This window comes from Pseudophryne corroboree, chromosome 5, assembly GCF_028390025.1.
Source record: "Pseudophryne corroboree isolate aPseCor3 chromosome 5, aPseCor3.hap2, whole genome shotgun sequence".
Lineage (NCBI taxonomy): Eukaryota > Metazoa > Chordata > Amphibia > Anura > Myobatrachidae > Pseudophryne > Pseudophryne corroboree.
Window position 1 is genome coordinate 84,936,046 of NC_086448.1, and position 22,991 is coordinate 84,959,036.

The window sequence follows — 22,991 nt, forward strand, 5'->3', positions numbered from 1 at the left end:
CAAATAATTACATTAATGGGGAAAAAAAGATTATCTTTGAATGATGTTTTTCAATGGTCAATATTTTATAAGTAATTTAAAAAAAAACTTTTTTTAACAATTCAGTTTTATTTTTACAAAAGTATACTTTAAAGCAAAGACTGGCTTGTGCTTATCACTCAGACTGGCCCTGCACAGTCAGGGCCGGCAACAGAAATCTTGAGGCCCGTTACACTGATATCTCTGGGGCCCCCCTCCCATCCCCTCCGTCCCACTCCCTAAATACCCCTAACCTGCCTGTGCCAATACATGCATCACCCTAAATACAAGATACTAGATTTGTGCATATACCGAAACCCTACAATACATAGATGGAAAACACACAACAGAAGCGCAGTGTGTCCATTACTGGAGCGCAAACACACTCATACACATACCCAGGGGTGTAAGTTCGTCACAGTCGCCCAGAGGCAAGAAAAATATTGGTGTCCCCCTATTTCCTATATTAAGATAAATATAGGTATGTATGTGTGCGTGTATATATATGTATAATTCCAAATTAAGGGAGCATTTACCAGTGCAATAAACCAGTGTTACCTATATACCCATATAGGTCCCTCCCTCCAATTAATCTCAGCAACCTAGGGAACTATATGGGTATATAGGTGACACTGGTTTATTGCACTGGTATCTTGACAAAGGTCAAAATTATGACCGAAACGTCGACATAAACTATATGCTGATGGTCTGAATAAATTACCTTTTTCTACTTGAAGACTGGTGAGTGCTCCCTTAATTTGGAATTGTATTGGAGTGAGATTTTCTCTCCCTCATTGGATGTCACCCCAGCACTTTCTTCATATGCAAACGTGAGTGTGGACCGTGTGTGTGTGTGTGTGTGTGTGTGTGTGTGTGTGTGTGTATGTGTATGTGTGTATGTGTGTATATGGAGTGTTCTGAAAAAAAATTATATACTGTATTTATACATTTAATTGTCTTTTATTTTAAATCACACATTTCTTAGCAGTCATACCCAGGATTAGAACCCATGACCTGTTACACTAACAGCAGACACTTTACTGATGGAGTTATTTGCTCCTGTAGAGGAAGCATGAGAATTCTAACTGTATGAAGTTACGTGTAATTGTCAGAGAAGTAGCTTCATATAGTTAGAATTCTCATATTTCCTATACAGGAGCAAACAGCTTCATCAGTAAGGTGCTGCATCCAGTGTAATAGGTTGTGGTTTCTAATCCTGGGTATGACAATTGTAAAATGTGTATATTCAGTATAATAAAGTGGGTGTGATTTGTAAGGTGCAGGGACCAGTGAGGAAGTCGGCCACTGAAAAGACAGCGTCAGCTATCAATTAACTTAATTCAATGGTGTCAAAGAATGGGAGGAGAGGTGCCCCCCTTCAGAGCAGGAGCCCGGCGGCAGATGACTCCGTTGCCTCCTAGAGTTCTGCCTCTGCACATACCTACATACATACACAAACACATCACATATACTGTATACACACACACATACTGTGAAGCAGACAGACTGTCCAGGAGGACTCACTGTCACCACAGCCAGGGTGTCTCTCTCGTGTGTAGCGCTGCGGGGGGCTGCTGCAATCTTCTCCTTCCGAGTGTCACACACCTGTGGCCAGGCCGGCAGGGGGAGGTTGTGCCCAGCTTCTGTGCTGCTCCTCAGCGCAGGCAGGAGACAGGGAAGTGCCGGCGGGCCAGCGTCATGACGTCACAACGTTGGTGCCACGGTATGGGACCATACCAAGTAACAGGGTAAGGAGGGGGAGGTGCGGAAGGAGGTCGTGTGGCTGCTGACTGGACACTTAATTCATTTTTAAGGTGATTGGCGGCTGGGCAGGCATTCACTTCATATAGGTAGTGTGTCCTATATTTTATTTCCCTGATTCATGGGGCCCCTACAACCATCGGGGCCCAGTACGGGTGTCCCCTTTGACCCCCCTTGTTGCCGGGCCTGTGCACAGTGGAGAGTTGAACCTAACTGCTCCAGGCCAGTATCGCTGAGACAGCTTATTGTCACTCAACCACAACAACGATATTTTAATGATAAATTGCAGGTATGGGTGATATTCTATTGCAGCTATAAGCAGCAATAGAAAGTCAGCCTTATTGCTGCCTATTAATAGAGAGAATTAAGCGTCATAGTTTTGCAGTGCAGGATGGGCAACATCAACAGAGGCACCCCAGCGGCTAGCCCAAGTGACTCTGAGAACACTTATGTTTATGGTTCAAATGTTATAGATTTTATACTTTATTTTTTCCATCTGCTTTTTTTTCCGTCTTAATGCGTTGTGTAAAGCTTTTCATCACAAGTTAAATAAGAATATACCAAATATTGGGATAGGCTGCAATTTAAAGTGCTGAAATACTGTATTAAACATATTTTTTCCATTTTATTCTGAGAGTTACTATCTGTTGCATTAAATATGCAATTATTTTCCTTAAAATTATGGCCTGAAAGCATATTGTGGAACAAACAGATGTGTCTTCCCCTAACGATCTCTCTGACCGGACATTGGGGGTAATTCCAAGTTGATCGCAGCAGGAATTTAGTTAGCAGTTGGGCAAAACCATGTGCACTGCAGGGGGGGGCAGATTAACATGTGCAGAGAGAATTAGATGTGGGTGGGGTGTGTTTCATCTGCAATCTAATTTGCAGTGTAAAAATAAAGCAGCCAGTATTTACCCTGCACAGAAATAAAATAACCCACCCAAATCTAACTCTCTCTGCACATGTTAAAACTGCCTCCCATGCAGTGCACATGGTTTTGCCCAATTGCTAACTAAATTCCTGCTGCGATCAACTTGGAATTACCCCCATTGTGTAGAGGGGTGTGTGACATTGTGTAAGTGGAACAGTATAATAATATGTATAATCCTGAGTAAGTAGTGCATTAAAAAGATGTCCAGTGGACCTCTATAATAGTTACTTCAATTTGATAGACTTTATATATATATATATATATATATATATATATATTTACATACACACACAGGTTGAGCATCCTTTATCCAAAATCCAACATTTTTGGGTCCCCTACTGAGATAATGACATATATATTATGTGTATATATAAATATATTATGTAGATATATAATATGCATGTATATTTGTCATTATCTCAGTAGGGGAAACATGAATGTGTAATATTGAATAAGGAATAAGGAATAAGGAATACATACATACATATATCTATCTATCTATAGATAGCATGAGACTAGCAGCACCCACTTACAAAAGAATTCTGGGAAATGTATGGCTCAATAATATAAATAGAAAAAGTGGTTGGCCTCCTGCTTTGGTCTCTTTGCTCCATGCACTTTGGGGGTAATTCCAAGTTGATCGCAGCAGGAATTTTTTTAGCAGTTGGGCAAAACCATGTACACTGCAGGGGAGGCAGATATAACATGTGCAGAGAGAGTTAGATTTGGGTGTGGTGTGTTCAATATGCAATCTAATTTGCAGTGTAAAAATAAAGCAGCCAGTATTTACCCTGCACAGAAATAAAATAACCCACCCAAATCTAACTCTTTCTGCACATGTTATATCTGCCTCCCCTGCAGTGCACATGGTTTTGCCCAACTGCTAAAAAATTTCCTGCTGCGATCAACTTGGAATTACCCCCTTTATGCGATTTTTTGTGCTTTTTTTGACTATATGTTGAAAATTTTATATAAACATATATAACTGGATGTTGCTGGCTTTTGTGTCTTTTGATATATACAGTATGTATGTAAATATATATTATATATATATATATATATATATATATATATATAATAATGTAAAAACAGATGTAACCATTTACATATATATGAGCAATTTTTCTTTTATAACACAATAAAAATGACATCAACACCAAGTAGTATCCAATGGGAATTGGTGACACTAGCAGAGTCCTTCTACAAAGCGCTTTGGGGAATTTCCTCTACAAGGCGATTAGCCTGATCAGTAATGCATGTATGAAAGGCAATCACAGTGTATGGCCCAATCTATAGCGCAGACCATCCTGGACACTCACTAAACACACCACACTCTTTAGTCACAGCACATAACGACACTGTCACTACACTGACAGTCACCCCAAAGCTGGCTCCGGGTCATTACGTCTGACACAGCTGTGTGATCTAAATGCACAGCGCAGAATAACAAAACTAATAGAGAGAGAAAATCCAAACAGATGGGACTTGTGGGTCTCCTCCGAATCTACATTGTTTGCAAATAAGGAAAATAAATATTAGCCTGAGTTAAGCTAGGCCCACACTATACAATTACTCAGCCAATAAACTTATGTTTGGCTCGATAACCGTATAGTGTGATGCAGGAGCGATGTCGCTTATTATGAGCTGCTCCTAACATGCGACGAATCCCATAGAAGAAAATATACAAATGACTGGGATCACACTTATCAGATAATCTCTAAGTGAAATGTAGCGTTTATCTGATCTGGGCAGTGTGTACCCAGCTTGATGGGGGCTGACTCTAATGCTATTTCATTCAGGTCAGTGCTGTCCAAGCATTTCTGTGAAGGGTGCTGCTATTCTGGTATAACTATGGCCCTCATTCCGAGTTGATCATTAGCTGCTTCGCAGCGCAGTGATCAAGCTAAAAAAAGACACTTTTGCGCATGCGTATGCGGCTCAATGCGCACGCGCGACGTACTTTCACAAAAGCCGATGCAGTTTTACAAAAGCTCTTTTGGCCGCAGAGTGATTGACAGAAAGTGGGTGTTTCTGGGTGGTAACTGACCGTTTTTGGGGAGTGTGTGAAAAAACGCAGGCATGCCAGATAAAAACGCAGGAGTGGCTGGGAAAACGTAGGCGTGGCTGGCCGAACGCAGGGCGTGTTAGTGACGTCAAAACAGGAACTAAATAGTCTGAAGTGATCGCAAGCTAGGAGTAGGTCTCGAGCTACTCAGAAACTGCACAATCTTTTTTTGTAGCAGCGCTGCAATCCTTTTCTTCGCACTTCTGCTAAGCTAGGATACACTCCCAGAGGGCGGCGGCTTAGCGTTTGCACGGCTGCTAAAAGCCGTTAGCGAGTGAACAACTCGGAATGAGGGCCTATGTGTTCCAGTGTAAAAAGTATCCAAAAAGGAGATTTATGGTAGAGTTACCATGGTTAAATCTCTTTCTGTGAGGTACACTGAATTCCACAGGGAATAACATCGGGGTGTAGAGTTGGATCTTGATCCGAGGCACCAACATGCTAAAGCTTTGACTGTTCCCAGGATGCATTGCACCCCCTCCTCTATAACTCCACCTCCAGGCACTGGAGCACAGTTTCATTAACCAGTCCAATGCAGTAGCAGGTAAAAGAGACGGTAGATGTTAGTCACATAGAACCACATTTTCATGACAGGAGAAAGGACTAGCGGCTAATGCCATACAAACCCAAAGAAGCTATTTGCGTCAGGGTGGGCACCCTGTGGAATCCAGTGTACCTCGCAGAAAGAGATTTAACTATGCTAAGTCTACCATAAATCTGCTTTTCGGCAGCGGGGTACACTGGTATTCCACAGGGAATAACATCGGGGATGTTCTAAAGCAGTTTCTCGTGGGAGGGGACGCACTGTAGCGGGCAAAAGAACCCGGCGTCCAAAGCAAGCAACCTGGGAGGCGGAAGTATCAAAGTCATAGAACCTGATGAACGTGTTCACAGAGAACCACTTAGCCGCATTGCATAATTGTTCAGGGGACGCGCCTCGGCAGGCCGCCCAAGAAGGTCCAACAGACCAGGTAAAATGAGCCTTGATAGCTGCAGGAGCTGGAAGACCAGTCTGTGCAATCACCATTCCAATCCATCTGGCCAAGGTTTGCTTATTCGCAGGCCAGCCACGTTTGTGAAAACCACAAAGTACAAAAAGGATATCTGACCTCCTGAGGGAGGCAGTCCTCTCTAAGTAAATACGGAGAGCCCGTACCACATCCAAAGACCGCTCTTTGGAGGACAAACCAGAAGAGATAAAGGCCGGAACCACAATCTCTTGGTTAAGATGAAAAGATGATACCACTTTAGGTAGATAACCAAGGCGAATTCGAAGAACTGCCCGGTCACGGTGAAAAATCAGAAAGGGCGGACAACAGGACAAGGCGCCTAAGTCCGACACCCTCCTAGCAGAGGCAAAAGCCAGTAAAAACACGACCTTAAGTGTAAGACATTTAAGAATCACAGACTCAAGAGGTTCAAATGGAGACTCTTGTAGAGCACTTAAGACAACAGACAGGTCCCATGGAGCCACAGGAGGGACATAGGGAGGCTGAATCCGTAACACGCCCAGAGTGAAAGTATGAACTTCAGGAATAGACAATTTTCCCCTGAAACCACACCGACAAGGCAGATATATGAACCTTGAGGGAGGCCAGACTAAATCTAGGCCTTGTTGCAGAAAAGCCAAAAGCCTAGAAGTACTGAACGAAAAGTCATCATAATTCTTAGCAGCACACCATGTGAAGTAAGAATTCAAGACCCTGTAATAAATCTGTGCAGAAGCTGGTTTGTGGGCCTTCAACATAGTTTGAATCACCGCCTCGGAAAATCCCTTTGCCCTCAGGAGTGAAGCTTCAAGAGCCACGCCATCAAATCCAGTCTGGCCAGGTCCGGATAGACACAAGGGCCCTGAATGAGGAGGTCTGGGCATTGAGGAAGAAGAGGACGCTCTATCAATAGACCCTGCAGGTCTGAGAACCAATGCCATCTGGGCCACGCTGGAGCGACTAGAAGTAGTATTCCTCTTTCTGCTTGAACTTCCATAGAACCCTGGGCAGGAGTGACACTAGAGGGAACACGTATATGACAGCCAAAAGTTTAATGGAATTGCCAGTGCATCCACGAACGCTGCTTGAGGATCCCTTGTCCTTGATCCGAAGACTGGAACCTTGTGATTGTGTCAAGACGCCATCAGGTCAGGTCTACATCTGGTAGGCCCCAAAGTCCACTAGGAGTTGAAAGACTTACGGATGAAGACTCCACTCTCCGGCGTGAACGTTCCGATGACTGAGGAAATCCGCTTCCCAGTTGAGGACTACGGGGATGAACACTGCCGATATTGCTGGCAGATGGTGTTCCGCCCAATGGAGGATTTTGATACTTCCAACATTGCCATGCGGCTTCGAGTGCCGCCTTGATGATTTATGTACGCCACCATGGTGGCGTTGCCTGATTGTACTTGAACAGGCCTGTTCTGTGCTAGAGGAAAGGCCAGTGGCAACGCACTGAATCCTGCCCGCAATTCCAGAATGTTTTCGGGAAAAGAGATTCCTCCTTGGTCCACCGACCCTGGAGAGAGTGTTGCTCCAAAACCGCACCCCAACCCCGCAGACTGGCATCCGTTGTGAGGAGGACCCATTTGGAGATCCAGAAGGGACGGCCCCTGTTCAACTGTTGGTCCTGTAGCCACCAGCTTAGTGACAGACGAACCTCCGGAGTCAAGGAGATCATTTGAGACCTGATCCAACGAGGCAGGCCGTCCCACTTGGAAAGGATTAACCACTGAAGAGGGCGAGAGTGAAATTGAGTGTACTCTACCATGTCGAAAGCCGACATCATGAGGCCTAGGATTTGTATCGACACTCTTGGGCGAGAGTGGAAATATTTGATCCTGTCCTGAAGTTTCAGGACTTTCGCTGGAGACAGAAACAATCATTAGAAACATAGAAACATAGAATTTGACGGCAGATAAGAACCACTTGGCCCATGTAGTCTGCCCCTTTTTTATTTTATCGTTTAGGCAATCTCAACCCTTTTTTAACCTTAATTCTTTGTAAGGATATTCATATGCCTGTCCCAAGCATGTTTAAATTGCCCTACAGTCTTAGCCTCTACCACCTCTGATGGGAGGCTATTCCACTTATCCACTACCCTTTCTGTGAAGTAATTTTTCCTTAAATTTCCCCTGAACCTCCCCCCCTCCAGTTTCAATGTATGCCCTGGAGTTCTAATACTTCTTTTCCTTTGAAGAATGTTTCCCTCCTGAACTTTGTTAAGACCCTTGATATATTTGAAAGTTTCTATCATGTCCCCCCTTTCCCTTCTCTCCTCCAAACTATACATGTTAAGATATTTTAGCCTTTCCGGGTAAGGCTGTGTGTGTCCAATAGTGCTCCCAGGTGCACCATGCTCCGAGCAGCGAGGACTTTTTCCAGTAGATGAGCAACCCGTGGGCTAGTAGGAATTGGACCGTCAGTTCCAGATTATTGAGGAGGACATCTTGGGAGTTCGCCAGGATCAGCAAGTCGTCCAGATACGGCAGGATCCTGATTCCCTGATGACGGAAATCGCCGTCATCACGGCCATTTCCTTGGTGAATATCCGAAATGGCAGGGCCTAGAATTGATAATGTAGGTTGCCAATAGCAAACCGCAGATACTGCTGATGCGACATGGCAATAGGAATATGCAGGTAAGCATCCTGTATGTCCAGGGATACCATATAGTCTTCGGGTTCCATGGCCAGTACAATATAGTGCAGAGTTTCCATACGGATTTTGGACACTCTCTCAAATTTGTTCAATGATTTGATTTGAGGTTGAGTATAGGCCGGAAGGACCCATTTGGCTTGTATGTGTGGTATTGTTGAAAAATCTGACACCCCTCTTTCAAACAAGAGTGCCACCATGTATATTTGGACCAGAGTTTCGGCACAATGGGCGCTCCCCCATTGATGGGAAACAACATTTTTATAATGCTGTGATCACAGGTGATCACTAGTCGATAGCTGCTAAAGGGCCACATTAGTTGGAAGAGACGACTTCCTTCTTTCAAATGTGGGTGCCCATACAGATGTGTCCTCATATATTTAGCCTCAATACACCATGTAGGGTGAGATGCCTGGCATAACTGAGCCATCAGGTCCAGAGCAACTCTGCTAACATTGGGCGTCTTGTTTGCATCTAATGCCAGGAACACACAGCGCTATGCAGGAAATGCCCGACATTGACTATTCGATGTGGCCGGAGCTCGGCACCATCAATATAGTCAATGTTGGGCTGCCTGCACAGTCTACACGCGGTCACGCAAGGTCGGCATCGCAATCAGTTTCCACACTGTGCTATATGCACTATATTTTCTTCCGATTTTCACCCGAATATTTCTTCCGAAATATTGCACCATGTGTTAGCCCCTTTAGTCACAAGGAGGAGAATGTTCTAATTAATTTGATATATGACACTTGTATATCTGTGTGTGACTGAGTCTGTATACGGAGCAGAACAGAAGTTGCACTGGAAAAAAGCTGCAGCTGATACATTATAGCATTTCATATACAGATTCAGAGACTCAGTCATATATCAAATTAATCAGCACAGTCTCTTTGTGCATCCTAGTCATACTACATTGTGACTAAGATGCATTTTCTGCAAAAAAGAAGCAGAAAAGATGCCAGATGCTAGGAGATTCTCACGCGACCTAAGAGGGGCTGTTTGGCAGGGCTGTATGTGTCGTATGTATGGGAATTTTTTGATCCACTGCACAAGTTAATAAGAGTAATGAATAAACAAAAAAACAAATATCAGTAATCATGTACCACTATCCTATATTTGAATTGTCTATAAGAAAATAATTGATAGTAGTGGTGGTGTTCCTTAGAGTAAACAACTAGTATGGAGAGACAAAAGCCTCAAGTAGTAGTGAGCTGCTCCCTTAAGAAAAAGCCCCCCCCAGGCGAAACGTACGTTTGCACAAAGGTTTTGCATGGCTCTTTGAATGAATTCACACGCTAACTGCCCTATTCTATTGTATATGCCTTATGAGAGTTTGATTGTTTGAAAGGACAAATAGTGTGACAATGGCCCTCATTCCGAGTTGATCGGTCGCAAGGCGAATTTAGCAGAGTTACACACGCTAAGCCTACGCCTACTGGGAGTGTATCTTAGCTTCTTAAAATTGCGACCGATGTATTCGCAATATTGCGATTACACACTACTTTGCAGTTTCTGAGTAACTTCAACCTTACTCTGCCTGTGCGATCAGTTCAGTGCTTGTCGTTCCTGGTTTGACGTCACAAACACACCCAGCGTTCGCTCAGACACTCCCCCGTTTCTCCAGCCACCCCTGCGTTTTTTCCGGAAACGGTAGCGTTTTCATCCACACGCCCATAAAACGCCGTGTTTCCGCCCAGTAACACCCATTTCCTGTCAATCACATTACGATCGCCGGAGCGATGAAAAAGCCGTGAGTAAAAATACTATCTCCATTGTAAAATTACTTGGCGCAGTCGCAGTGCGAATATTGCGCATGCGTACTAAGCGGATTTTCATTGCGATGCGATGAAAAATACCGAGCGAACGACTCGGAATGAGGGCCAATGTTTTTATTGGACTTGATGAATTACCTGCAGCTGTAGTTGCTTACAGTACATGAGTCTCTGGTGATATGATGCTATCACGTGTTACCAATACATATTTGTTTAGCATGAATTTATACTATTAACAGAACTGCCTGTGATATAAACAGATTTTTCAATACTACCACACCATACAATCTATCCAATTTCTCTTGTTTTCCTGTAAGCAATATATTTCAGCCCAGGAATTCTCCCCCTGGTTGTCCAAAGCCAATTGGTATAACTACCGCAAGAAGAAACAGAAGAGCTAAGGAAATGTGCTGGTATTGTCTCCCTTTCTTAGAATAAACTGTGAGTTCAGGTCTCTCAATCATCGTCCAATGCTTAACAGCAAAAGATGAGATGCAGAACCTAGAAAACAGACTTACTTAGCCTAACTATTCTATTCACCACAATACTGGACAAATTTGCCATGCATGTTTACACTGAATGGGATAATAACTCTGGAATTCATTTGATTAAACAACCCCAAATTACACAAGCCAAAAGGTGGTTCCACCTAAATTCAAACCTTGTGCATTTTAGATATATGTATTCTACTTGTTGAGTGTCTAACTGTGTTTATATTTTGACGGTCATAGGAATAAGGTTATTACCTCTCATTCCTGCATTCTAATGTTCATTTGGTGTCACTATTTGTGAGACCACATAAAGCAAGTTCTATGTTATTATTATTATTATTTATTTATAAGTCATCACATGGGATCCGCAGCGCCCAATTACAGAGTACATACACAAAAAAGCAAAACAAGAAGACAGTGACTTACAATGCAATACAATATAGGAAAGGTGCAGAGTATACAAACATATCTGCGTCAGCAGACAACACTGAAATAAGTATCAGGGCGTCAAAAAACAAAGCAAAACAAAACTAGGGATTTGGTTCAGTCAAAGTGAGTATTGAAAAGAAGATAGGTTAGGTAAGAGACATAAAAGCACATCAGGGAAGAGGGCCCTGCTCGTGAGAGCTTACATTCTAAAGGGGAGGGGCATACAGACAGGGTGACACAGATCGGGTAGAAAGTTAAGTTTCATTTTCTGTATGATATAAGAGTGCCCTAATACTAGCGTCTTTCGTCTCTTCATACCAGTGCCCATATGTGTACAGGTGCAGTAATTGGCATAAGATGGTACGTAGTGCCCGCTTACTCTACAACAAAAAAACATATGTTTTCTGTAGCACAGGGTAATTTTGTCTGGTAATCATCAGACAATAGCTACTGGGGGAACCCTCTTTTAAATGTGGGTGCCTCTGAATTTATGGATGCTAGATTAGGGGATATTCCCCCATCTCTGGAATCCATGATTTTTCATAAATGTAGTGATTTTTGGCTGGTGATCACACTGACTTTTTATGGGGCCACCTAATTTGAAAGAGATGACTCCCCTTTTTCAAACAAGGGTTCCCTCATCTTTGTAAGTGCCAAGTTTGGAGAGATAGAGGGCTTAAACATGAGAAAATTCTGGTGTGGCAGCGTGATCTCCTTAATGCAGATGACACGTGGGGACGAGGTAGAAACAAGTTTAATATATGCTTATTTTTCCGCCATTAGTTAGTGAGAAGATAATTGCTCGCAAAACTTAACTAGAGCATAGAAATTTCTTTGAGCTTCCATCTATCATAGAAACAGTTGTTCTAACAGCTAATTAAAGTATGTTGAAAAATGTCCTGCTCTCTGTAAGCAAAAAAAAAGTGGAGCAGGTTACTCGTTATTTTCTTTCTACAATAATTTATTACATTCCTTTTTTCCCAATGTAGAATCCACATTTTTATTGCTTTACTCAAGATCATGCCAATTTGTGGAATATTCATATTTCCGCTAACTGCTTTTCCAGACCACAAGACAATCAGCTTCATGCGGATTGCAGCCCCCGTAAGACCAATTTAATATTTCCTACCCAGGCAAGCACACGACTGTTACATAGAAGCTGCTGTAATTAAAAGCCTAAAACAACAAATTAATTATGAATTGCCAATAAATGCATAAGTTTCACTTTACATACTCAGACAGAATACATGTCTACAGCCAGATTCTCCAGATACTCATTGTGAAGTTAAAGAGGCTACATACTGCAAACAACTGAAAACACACACACACACACACACACACACACACACACACACACACACACACACACACACACACATTCTACCCTGCAAGACCTAAGTACCATCTTGGCTTCTGCTTCACTCAACCCTTCAACCCACCCTCCTGCAACATGGACTACCCCACACCCTCCACTGCTGCAACTTGGACTGCACTGCACACACTCTACCTGCTACTCTCCTGGACCCCAAAAAACAGTCTTTCGAGCATCATGTGAGCCCAAGAGTCGGCTGCCTCCTATTGGGGGTAATTCAGAGTTGATCGCAGCAGCAAATGTGTTAGCAGTTGGGCAAAACCATGTGCACTGCAGGGGGGGCAGATATAACATTTGGTAGTTCAGTTTCACTTTCAGTTTTTCCAAAAAGGAAATATAAAATTTAGAATCTTAAGTGTCTTTAGTTACTCATTTGTTGGCACCTGTTCATGTAATATACCCAGGGTCAGTTCTAGCCCTTGTGGCGCCCCGGGCGAAAATAGGGGTGTGGCTTCATAAAGAGGAGTGGTCAAGTATGCCCCCTGTAGAGTTGTGCCCCCGTTTGTGCCCCCTGTAGAGTTGTGCCCCCTGTATAGTTGTGCCGCTTGCAAAAAATAATAATAATAATTAATTAATACTCACCATCCCTGCTCTTGATTCCCGACCGCTGCTTATCTCCATCTCCGGTCGCTGGCGCCGTTCGTCTGATCTATGGGAGAGACGTCATGACGTCTCTCCCATAGCACAGCATAGACACTAGAGGTCAATCATAACCCCTAGTGTCTATGTGCTGTTCCCACAATGCTGTGAGGTGTGCGATGCACAGCACCGGGGGGCACCACCAGTAACGGATCTTGTAGCGGCGCCCTCCGGAAGGCGGCGCCCCAGGCAAAAATATTGTGTGCCCGTAGCAAGATCCGCTACTGAATATACCTTGTACGGCACCATATTTTAAGCTATTGGCATGGATTTTTATTTTCCCTCGAATGTTTCCGCATCATTTTTCTTAATAAATTTGGTGGCATTCTTCCTAGTTAGCGCTGCAGACAGCTCTGAATAGGGAAGCTTAATTTGAGCTTAAAAGAAACTTATCATAACTGACACTGGGCCTAATTCATGTGTGTAGTCAATGGTCGATGTTCACGCAATGGAGCGATTATCGGCAGAGTGCGCATGTGCCAAGGTGCGGCTGGGCTCCCGCTCGCAAAGAGGATTTCATGAGAAAGTGACTGGAGGTGTTACCGGGAAGTTTAGAGGGAGTGGTTACAAAAACGTAGGCACGTCATAGACATTTTCAGGGCGTGCATCTGCCGTCAGCAGTAACGTTCAAAAACATGGCACCTGTGCTGCTACCGCTGCGTCCAGTTTGCCTAGCCATAGGCCGACCATTAAACCCAATGTTAATAGATTTTTTTATTAGGGTGCGAATGTATACGCAACTGTTAATGAGCTTGCCATGGCACAATTGTGCGTCACTTTTCATTGCGCTTTCCAATTAGAACAGTAATAGAACAAAACTGGGTAAAAACAGACAGACATATTAGACCCAATGTTCCAATTATGGAACTGACGGAACGGTCACATCAGGATGCTTGGGGTAGGACAGTAGGGTTAGAGAGGGACATCATTTTACACTGAAAATATAGGGTCTCCCATAAAAATGGGGGGAGCTATATATGTGTCCATGTTGATCTATGATCCTGCCATAGGATTGCATGGTGTGTACGCATGCTGCAACTAGTCACAGCAGGGTGCGGGAGATCCCCTGCCGTCAATATCAGGAAATGCTCACTATGTGACAATGAGGAGGGTGGACATGAGGACAGGTCTTAAGTGCCTCATACACAGTCCCCACGATGAGGATGAGGATCACCCTCCGGTAACATACTCCTTCCTCTAAATATCCCATGCGCTCAATTTACTGTTCAACATCTATACACATCAAACCGAAGACTGATAGAAATGATGTCATGATAGGTGGAGGGACTTCTCCCACATGTGACAGTGTCTGCAAACACTGCTGTTATTTATTATTTACCATACTCGTCACACACCTAATGACGATGGCAAACACTCAATAACAACGCAACCTCAATGACATCATCTTCCACAACCAAAATTGTACAACATTATATATCAGTGGTTCCCAAACTCGGGGGCTAATTCAGACCTGATGGCTGCTGTGCGTTTTCGGCATCTCAGCCCAGCGATCGCCTCTGCCTGACTGATAGGCAGAGGCGTTCGCTGGGCGGGAGGATGTGGGCCGTCTGGGCAACGCAGGCGTGCCTGGACTGTGCGGGGGCCGGGCCGCGGTGGCTGCGTGACGTTACACGCAGCTGCTGTGATCTGGGACGCAGCAAAAAGTCACCTACCAGCGCAGCAATGCCGCGCAGGTAGGGACTTACTCGCCGGGTGCGCTAGCATCGCCGCCTTGCGATGATATCGCACTTGTGCTGCGGGGGGAGAGCTAGACATGTGGGGCAGACTAGTCCTGTGCTGGACGTACCCCCGCATGTTAGGGTGGCTGATTGTAGCCGTGCAAAATTCTGCACGGCTACGATCAGGTCTGAATTAGCCCCTCAGTCCTCACATACTAATAGTCCAGGTTTAACCACTTGCTTGGCGTGGTCACATCAGATGCAGCTAGTCAGAAATGCCCACTGGGTAGATGCCGGAAAATGTTCTCCCAGCAGCTGCCACTATCAGGGAGACCTTCTGGCCCCTCTGCACCCATGGCTCCTCCAGAAGTGTGCGCCAATCGCTGCTGGTCGCAGTGATTGAGCAGCCCGCCGCCACCACCCTCCCAGCGGATGCAAATGTAAATCCAGCAGTACTGTCCGCATGTAGATTTTGAATATGGTGATCCCAAAACCATCAATCAACATGGGGACAACAATGAGAAATGGACAAGTTCTAAATAGTCTAAAAGTGTTGAAGATCATGCAAAGTATTCTGTAGCATAAATAATGTATTTTTATGGTATACAGTGTATAATTATTTTCTTTTATTTTTTATAAAATCATGTTGGATAAGTTCTTAAGTTTAAACAGATGATTCTTGACCTAATTCAATTTCTGAGCAGCTTTTAGTAAAAATATTAGCCAGGTAAGTGGCTACGGATATCCATGAGTAAGCACAGGTGATTTAATTAGTGCATCGGTCAGTTTGAGTTACACCATCTGTGCACAAGCATGGATATTCTAAGAGGGCTGTTAAGGAACAAGCTTGGGAAATCCTGGTATAGAAGAAAGGAAAAAGGCACACAAAGATGCACAGGCCACCTACAGAAAGGAAAAACACCCTGTAGAGAGGTGAGGGTGTCCCAAAAAAGAACAATAGTAATAGAAATAAAAAAGGTCATGCTAAGGATAAGCTATATAATAAAAGCGATTGCTTATAACGGAAATAGACAGATAAGGGGGGGAAAGTGGTGGAGAAAGAGGGGTAGAGAAAGGACAAAGTTAGGAGGGGCACTGAAGAGAGAGGAGGAAAGAAAGACACGGGGAGAGAGAAGAAAAATAAATGAGGCAGCGCTGGGGACAACATCTAATTTACATATAAAATAACAAAAAAACTCTAATCCTAAAATCTCTGAAACGTATGGTAAATATAAGTGATGCAACATTGATTAGGAAATTAAAAACTATACAGAACTTCAATTAGAAATCAAATATATATTTTAACAATGTAAAAAAAAATAGAGATGTGCGGCGGGCATTTTTTTCGTGTTTTGTGTTTTTTTTGGTTCTGATTCCAGTCTCGTGTTTTGGATCTGGATTGGTTTTGCCAAAACCACCCTTTCGTGTTTTGGTTTTGGATCTGGATGATTTAAAAAAAAAAAAAAAACATAAAAATAGCTAAAATCACAGAATTTGTGGGTAATTTTGATCCTACGGTATTATTAACCTCAATAACATTAATTTCCACTCATTTCCAGTGTATTCTGAACACCTCACAATGGTGGTCATTTCGAGTTGTTCGCTCGTTGCCAATTTTCGCTATGCTGCGATTTGCTGCTAAATGCGCATGCGCTTAGTTATTTAACTAAAAACTTAGCAGTTTTGTTGTTCGTGCAGCGCTTTTCAGTCGCACTGCAGATCAGTGAGTGATTGACAGGAAAGGGGTGTTTCTGGGTAGTAACTGAGCGTTTTCCGGGAGTGTGCTAAAAAAACGCAGGTGTGTCAGGCAAAAACGCAGGTGTGTCTGGAGAAACGGGGGAGTGGCTGGCCGAACGCAGGGCGTGTTTGTGACGTCAAACCAGGAACTAAACAGACTGAGGTGATCGCAATCTAGGAGTAGGTCTGGAGCTACTCAGAAACTGCAAGGAATTATTTAGTAGCAGTTCTGCAAATCTTTCGTTCGCTATTCTGCTAAACTAAGATACACTCCCAGAGGGCGGCGGTCTAGCGTTTGCAGTGCTGCTAAAAGCAGCTAGCGAGCGAATAACTCGGAATGACCACCAATATTGTTTTTAGGCCTAAAAGTTGCACCGAGGTAGCTGTATGGCTAAGCTAAGCGACACAAGTGTGCGGCACAAACACCTGGCCCATCTAGGAGTGGCACTGCAGTTGCAGACAGGATGGCACTTAAAAAAAAAACTGGGCCTCAAACAGCACATCATGCAAAGAAGAAAAAGAGGTGCAATGAGGCAGCTGTATGACTAAGCTAAGCGACACAAGTGTGCGGCACAAAACATGGGACGTGCTGGAATTTGCCCAGATGTAATACACGCACAATATTGGTGGCACAGGAGAGCGTACCTCTAAACCACACACACACGGCAAAGCCTGTAAAATTTATTTTGATAATAATAACCCTTTTATTTGGAGCTATAATAATAATATTCACCACAGGCGAGCGTACCCCTACACCACACAGGGCAAACCCTGTAAAAATTATTTGGATAATAATATAAGTAATGAATATAAGTCTTTTATTTGGAGTACATAATATACAGCACAGGACACCACCACTGGACTTATGGCAGCACAAGACACCACCACTGGACTGATGCAGCACAAGACAGCAACACTGGACTGGATTTATACGGCAGTACCACTGAAATTATACGTCAGTATCACTGGAATTATACCGCAGGATCATTGAAATTATACGGCAGTACCACTGGACTGGATTTATACGGCAGGATCAATGGACTTATACGCCAGTCCCACTGGATTTATACATCAGTACCACTGGAATTATACGGCAGTACCACTGGAATTATACGGCAGTACCACTGGAATTATATGGCAGTACCACTGGAATTATACGGCAGTACCACTGGACATTTACAGCAATATCACTGGACTGGATTTATACACCAGTACCACTGGAATTATATGACAGTACCACTGGAATTATGCGGCAGTACCATTGGACATATACGGCAATATCACTGGACTGGATTTATACACCAGTACCACTGGAATTATACGGCAGTACCACTGGAATTATGCGGCAGTACCACTGGACATATACGGCAGTATCACTGGACTGGACTTATACGCCAGTACAACTGGAATTATACGGCAGGATCACTGGAATTATACAGCAGTACCGCTGGACTTATACGGCAGTACCGCTGGACATATATGGCAGTACCACTGGACATATACGGCAGTACCACTGGACATATACGGCAGTACCACTGGACATATATGGCAGTACCACTGGACATATAGCGCAGCACAGGGTCACCACCACTGGACTGATGCAGGATAACACAGCACCACTGCAATGGACTGGACTTATACAGCAGCACTGGACATATGGCAGCAGAGGACACCACCACTGTGACTGGACTGATGCAGCACAACACAGCACCACTGGACTGGACTTATATAGCAGCATTGGACATATGGCAGCAGGGGACACCACCACTGTGACTGGACTGATGTAGCACAAGACACTACCACTGAACTGATGCAGCACAACACAGCACCTCTGCAATGGACTGGACTTATATAGCAACAGGGTACACCACCACTGTGACTGGACTGATGCAGCACAATACACCACCACTGAACTGATGCAGCACAACACAGCACCATTAGACTGGACTTATACAGCAGCACTGGACATATGGCAGCAGAGGACACCACCACTGTGATTGGACTGATGCAGCACAAGACACTACCACTGAACTGATGCAGGACACTGAGGATGGAGACACGTCCTCTCTCTACACTCTCCAATGCTGAAGTGAAAATGGCGGCAACGCGCAGCTCCTTATATGGTATCCAAATCCCTGCAAGAATCCAACAGCGGGATTATGACGTTTTGCCTCGTTCTGGTTTCCGAGTCAGGCGGTAAAACCCCAGCCTGACTCGGATCCGGGCTCGGGTGGTGAAGTTCGGCCGGGTTCGATTCTCAGGGAACTGAACCCGCTCATCTCTAAAAAATTATACTGCTTTAAAAAAAAAAAAAAAAACACACTATAGAGGGAATATATACAGTAGTTAATAAAAAACAAAACACTATTTATGATTTTTGAAGGATGTCACTTCAAGGATGCAGTTAGAACCGGATTTGAAACCTCATCTCTCCTTTCTTCACAGGTGAAAATCATCTTCATGTTTATATATCCGAGTTTCCAATCTCTCCTTGGCTACATTTCTCACACCCAGTGGCGTAACTACTGCCCCCGCAGCCCTCGCGGTGGCTTGGGGGCGAGGGGCTGCGGGGGCGCCACTGATTTACAGCAGACTGACATGCGGACGAGCGTCCGCATGTCAGTCTGCGGTCTCCTTCCCTCCGCCGCTTGTTGGAGGGACACGGAGGGCACAGCGCGCCTCTCCTGTGTCCCTCCTGCATCATCTCCGGCTGCCGCGGGTCTAATAGGGGGAAGTGCCGTCCGTGAGCTCTAATTGGCAGCCAGAGATGATGCAGGAGGGACACAGGAGAGGCGAGCTGTGCCCTCCGTGTCCCTCCAAAAAGCGGCGGCGGCGGGGGGGGGAGAAATATCTGGCACTGGGGGGGGGGAATATCTGGCACTGGGGCATATATGGCACTGGGAGGAATATCTGGCACTGGGGGGGGATATCTGGCACTGGGGGCATATATGGCACTGAGGGGGAATATCTGGCACTGGGGGCATATATGGCACTGGGGAGGAATATCTGGCACTGGGGGGCAATATCTGGCACTGGGGGCAAATATGGCACTGGGGGGGAATATCTGGCACTGGGGGCATATATGGCATGGGGGGAATATCTGGCACTGGGGGCATATATGGCACTGGGGGGGAATATCTGGCACTGGGGGCATATATGGCACGGGGGGGGGGGTATCTGGCACTGGGGGCATATATGGCACTGGGGGCATATATGGCACTGGGGGGGAATATCTGGCACTGGGGGCATATATGGCACGGGGGCATATATGGCACGGGGGCGATATATGGCACGGGAGGGATATCTGGCACTGGGGGCATATGTGGCACTGGGGGCATATCTGGCACTGGGGGGGAATATCCGGCACTGGGGGCATATCTGGCACTGGGGGCATATGTGGCACTGGGGGGGAAATATATGGCACTGGGGGCATATCTGGCACTGGGGGCATATGTGGCACTGGGTGGGAATATCTGGCACTAGGGGCATATGTGGCACTCGGGGCATATCTGGCACTGGGGGCATATGTGGCACTGGGGGGGAATATCCGGCACTGGGGGCATATGTGGCACTGGGGGCATATCTGGCACTGGGGGCATATTTGGCACTGGGGGGAATATATGGCACTGGGGGCATATCTGGCACTGGGGGCATATGTGGCACTGGGGGGGAATATCTGGCACTGGGGGCATATGTGGCACTGGGGGGGTATATGTGTACCTGGCACATGCGGGAGGGGCTATATTTGGCACTGGGGCATGTGAGTACCTGGCACCGTGGGGGAATATCTGGCACTGGGGACATATGTGGCACTGGGAGCACAGCCCTAGCAACAAGAACTAACTCCTAGCAACGAGCATGACACCCAGTGCATGAAACACCTGGCAACGAGCATGAGACCCAGTGCATGAAACCCCTGGCAACGAGCATGACACCCAGTGCATGAAACCCCTGGCAACGAGCATGACACCCTGAGCATGAAAACCCCTGGTACCGTGCATGGAACCAAGAGCATGAAACCCCTGGCAACGAGCATGACACCCAGTGCATGAAACCCCTGACAACGAGCAGGTAATTGAAAAGTAATTAGAAGCCTTACTGTAGGACTTAATGTGTAATGGGCATTACGGTGTGTGGCATAATGTATCACGGACATTGCGGTGTGTGTCATAATGTGTCACAGGCATTACGGTGTATGGTATACTATATCGCGGGCATTGTGATATGTGGTATATTGTCTCAGGGTCATTGCAGTGTGTGGCATAATGTATCACGGACATTGCGGTGTGTGTCATAATGTGTCAGGCATTACGGTGTGTGGTATACTATATCACGAGCATTGGGGTATGTGGTATAATGTCTCAGGGTCATTGCAGTGTGGCATAATACATAACGGGCATTGCGGTGTGTGGCATAGGGTATAACGGGCAGGGCATTGCGGTATGTGTCACAGGCATTACGGTGTATGGTATACTATATCACGGGCATTGTGGTATAATGTCTCAAGGTCATTGCAGTGTGTGGCATTATGTGTCACAGGCATTGTATGTGCTATAATGTATCGGGCATTGCAGTGTGTGGCATAATGTATCACGGACATTGCGGTGTGTGTCATAATGTGTCACAGGCATTGTATGTGCTATAATGTATCAGGGGCATTGCAGTGTGTAGCATAATGTATAACGGGCATTGCAATTCCTGTCATAATGTGTCACAGGCATTACGGTGTGTGGCATAATGTGTCACAGGCATTACGGTGTGTGGCATAATGTGTCGGGGGCATTACAGTGTGTGCATATTGTGTCATGTGCATTATTGTGTGCGGCATAATGTCTAAGGGCCATTGCAGTATGTGGCATAATGTATACTGGGCATTACTATAAGGAGGAAAAATGACAAATAATGTAAGGGGCATGAATCAGGATTATTTTTCTTTCCTGTGGTGGCCAACGTATGGGCGTGCAGGTTGCAAAACTGGGGTATAAGGTAGTCTTTTCCTGCAATGCCACGCCCCTTTATGTGAAACCACGCCCATTCCAATGAAAGCACGCCCCTTTTTTGCTGCGCGCGCCGAAGGCGCTTTCCCAGGCAGTTCCCCGCACCTCCCTCGGCCGCCCACAACAGAGATCAAGAGGGCGATCTGAGGGGGATATGATGACGCGATTTGCGCTGAATCGCATTATCATAACTCCGCCCCCTTCTATTCAGTGCCAGTTTTCTCTGTACTGTCTAGCGGGGCCACAATGACGCGTTTGTGCTGCCACGCCCCCGGAGTGTCTACTTCCCCCACTGGTAATTGCCCCCAGACTTTCCCCATTGCTGTCGGCATTGCCCACATTAGCCTACCACACTTCCATCTCCCGGAGGAGGGTGCAGCAAGGTAGGCATGTATGTCTATAACTGTGATCCTGTATGCAATGCAACACCGCCTCTGCTAATTATTGCTGAACCTGCCTGATGCACACACATCCCCCTATGCCAGCTGATATAGTTTGAACTAGATTTGGCCTTTGAACTACTGTAGAATCTAAAATGAAACAATTTTACAAACACTGCAGCTCAGGATCATTATGTGGCCTCTCCTCACATCTGCCATGAGAACACCAGGACCAGGCCTACCACTCCTCCCACCTGAGAACATCAGGGCCTACCCCTTACGCATACTTCCGTCCCACTGTGTGCTCTTCCTGTAATGTGCACCTCCACTGATTGCACACTCTGCCAGCAGCAACATATGCAGTGCTCCCAGGTGGTTGCCTCAGATGGTTCCTACATAGGCAGGGTGTACTTCACGTGGATATTTTCATACAGGTTATATCATACAATGGTACGTTTTCCTATACATGCATTGGGCCCTTGTATGGCTCACCTTCCACAGTGTAACCTTCGTAGTGCACCCAACATGGCTGCCTCATCTGGTTCACTTGTGGATGGGATGAAAATTACATGGACCGGACAGTTTTGATGGGACCCTTCTCTGAGCCTTAAGGTGGGTACACACTAGTAGATATATCTGCAGATCAATTGATCTGCAGATATATCTATGTACGGATCGGGCAGTGTGCTGTGCATACACACTGCCCGATCCGTCGGGGGACTGACGTCATGAACTGGGCGGGCGTGTACACACGCCCGCCCAGTTCACCTGTCAATCACCGCCGTCCGCCGCAGCATGTGTACGGGCGGTCGGCCGACCGCCCCGTACACACACAGTGACGCGCCAATATATCGTTAGATATATTGGCTGTCGGCTGTGCTGTGCGGCCGACGCGATACGTCTGTGAACGACGGAGTTCACAGACGTATCGCCCGTACACACTGGCTGACGGTCCCGCGATATAGAACGGCCGATATATCGACCAGTGTGTACGGGCCTTTAGGATGCTGCTATCATCCAATTTTGTGTCATCTCTTCTAGGGGTAGACTATTCCTCCCAGGGTA

General features: G+C 45.5%; 1 protein-coding gene across 7 annotated transcripts in view; it reads right to left on the reverse strand.

Moving 5' to 3' along the window:
• CDK14 (cyclin dependent kinase 14) overlaps window positions 1–22,991 on the reverse strand; it is a 1,134,790-nt gene that overhangs the window by 429,996 nt on the left and 681,803 nt on the right. The window lies entirely within an intron of this gene.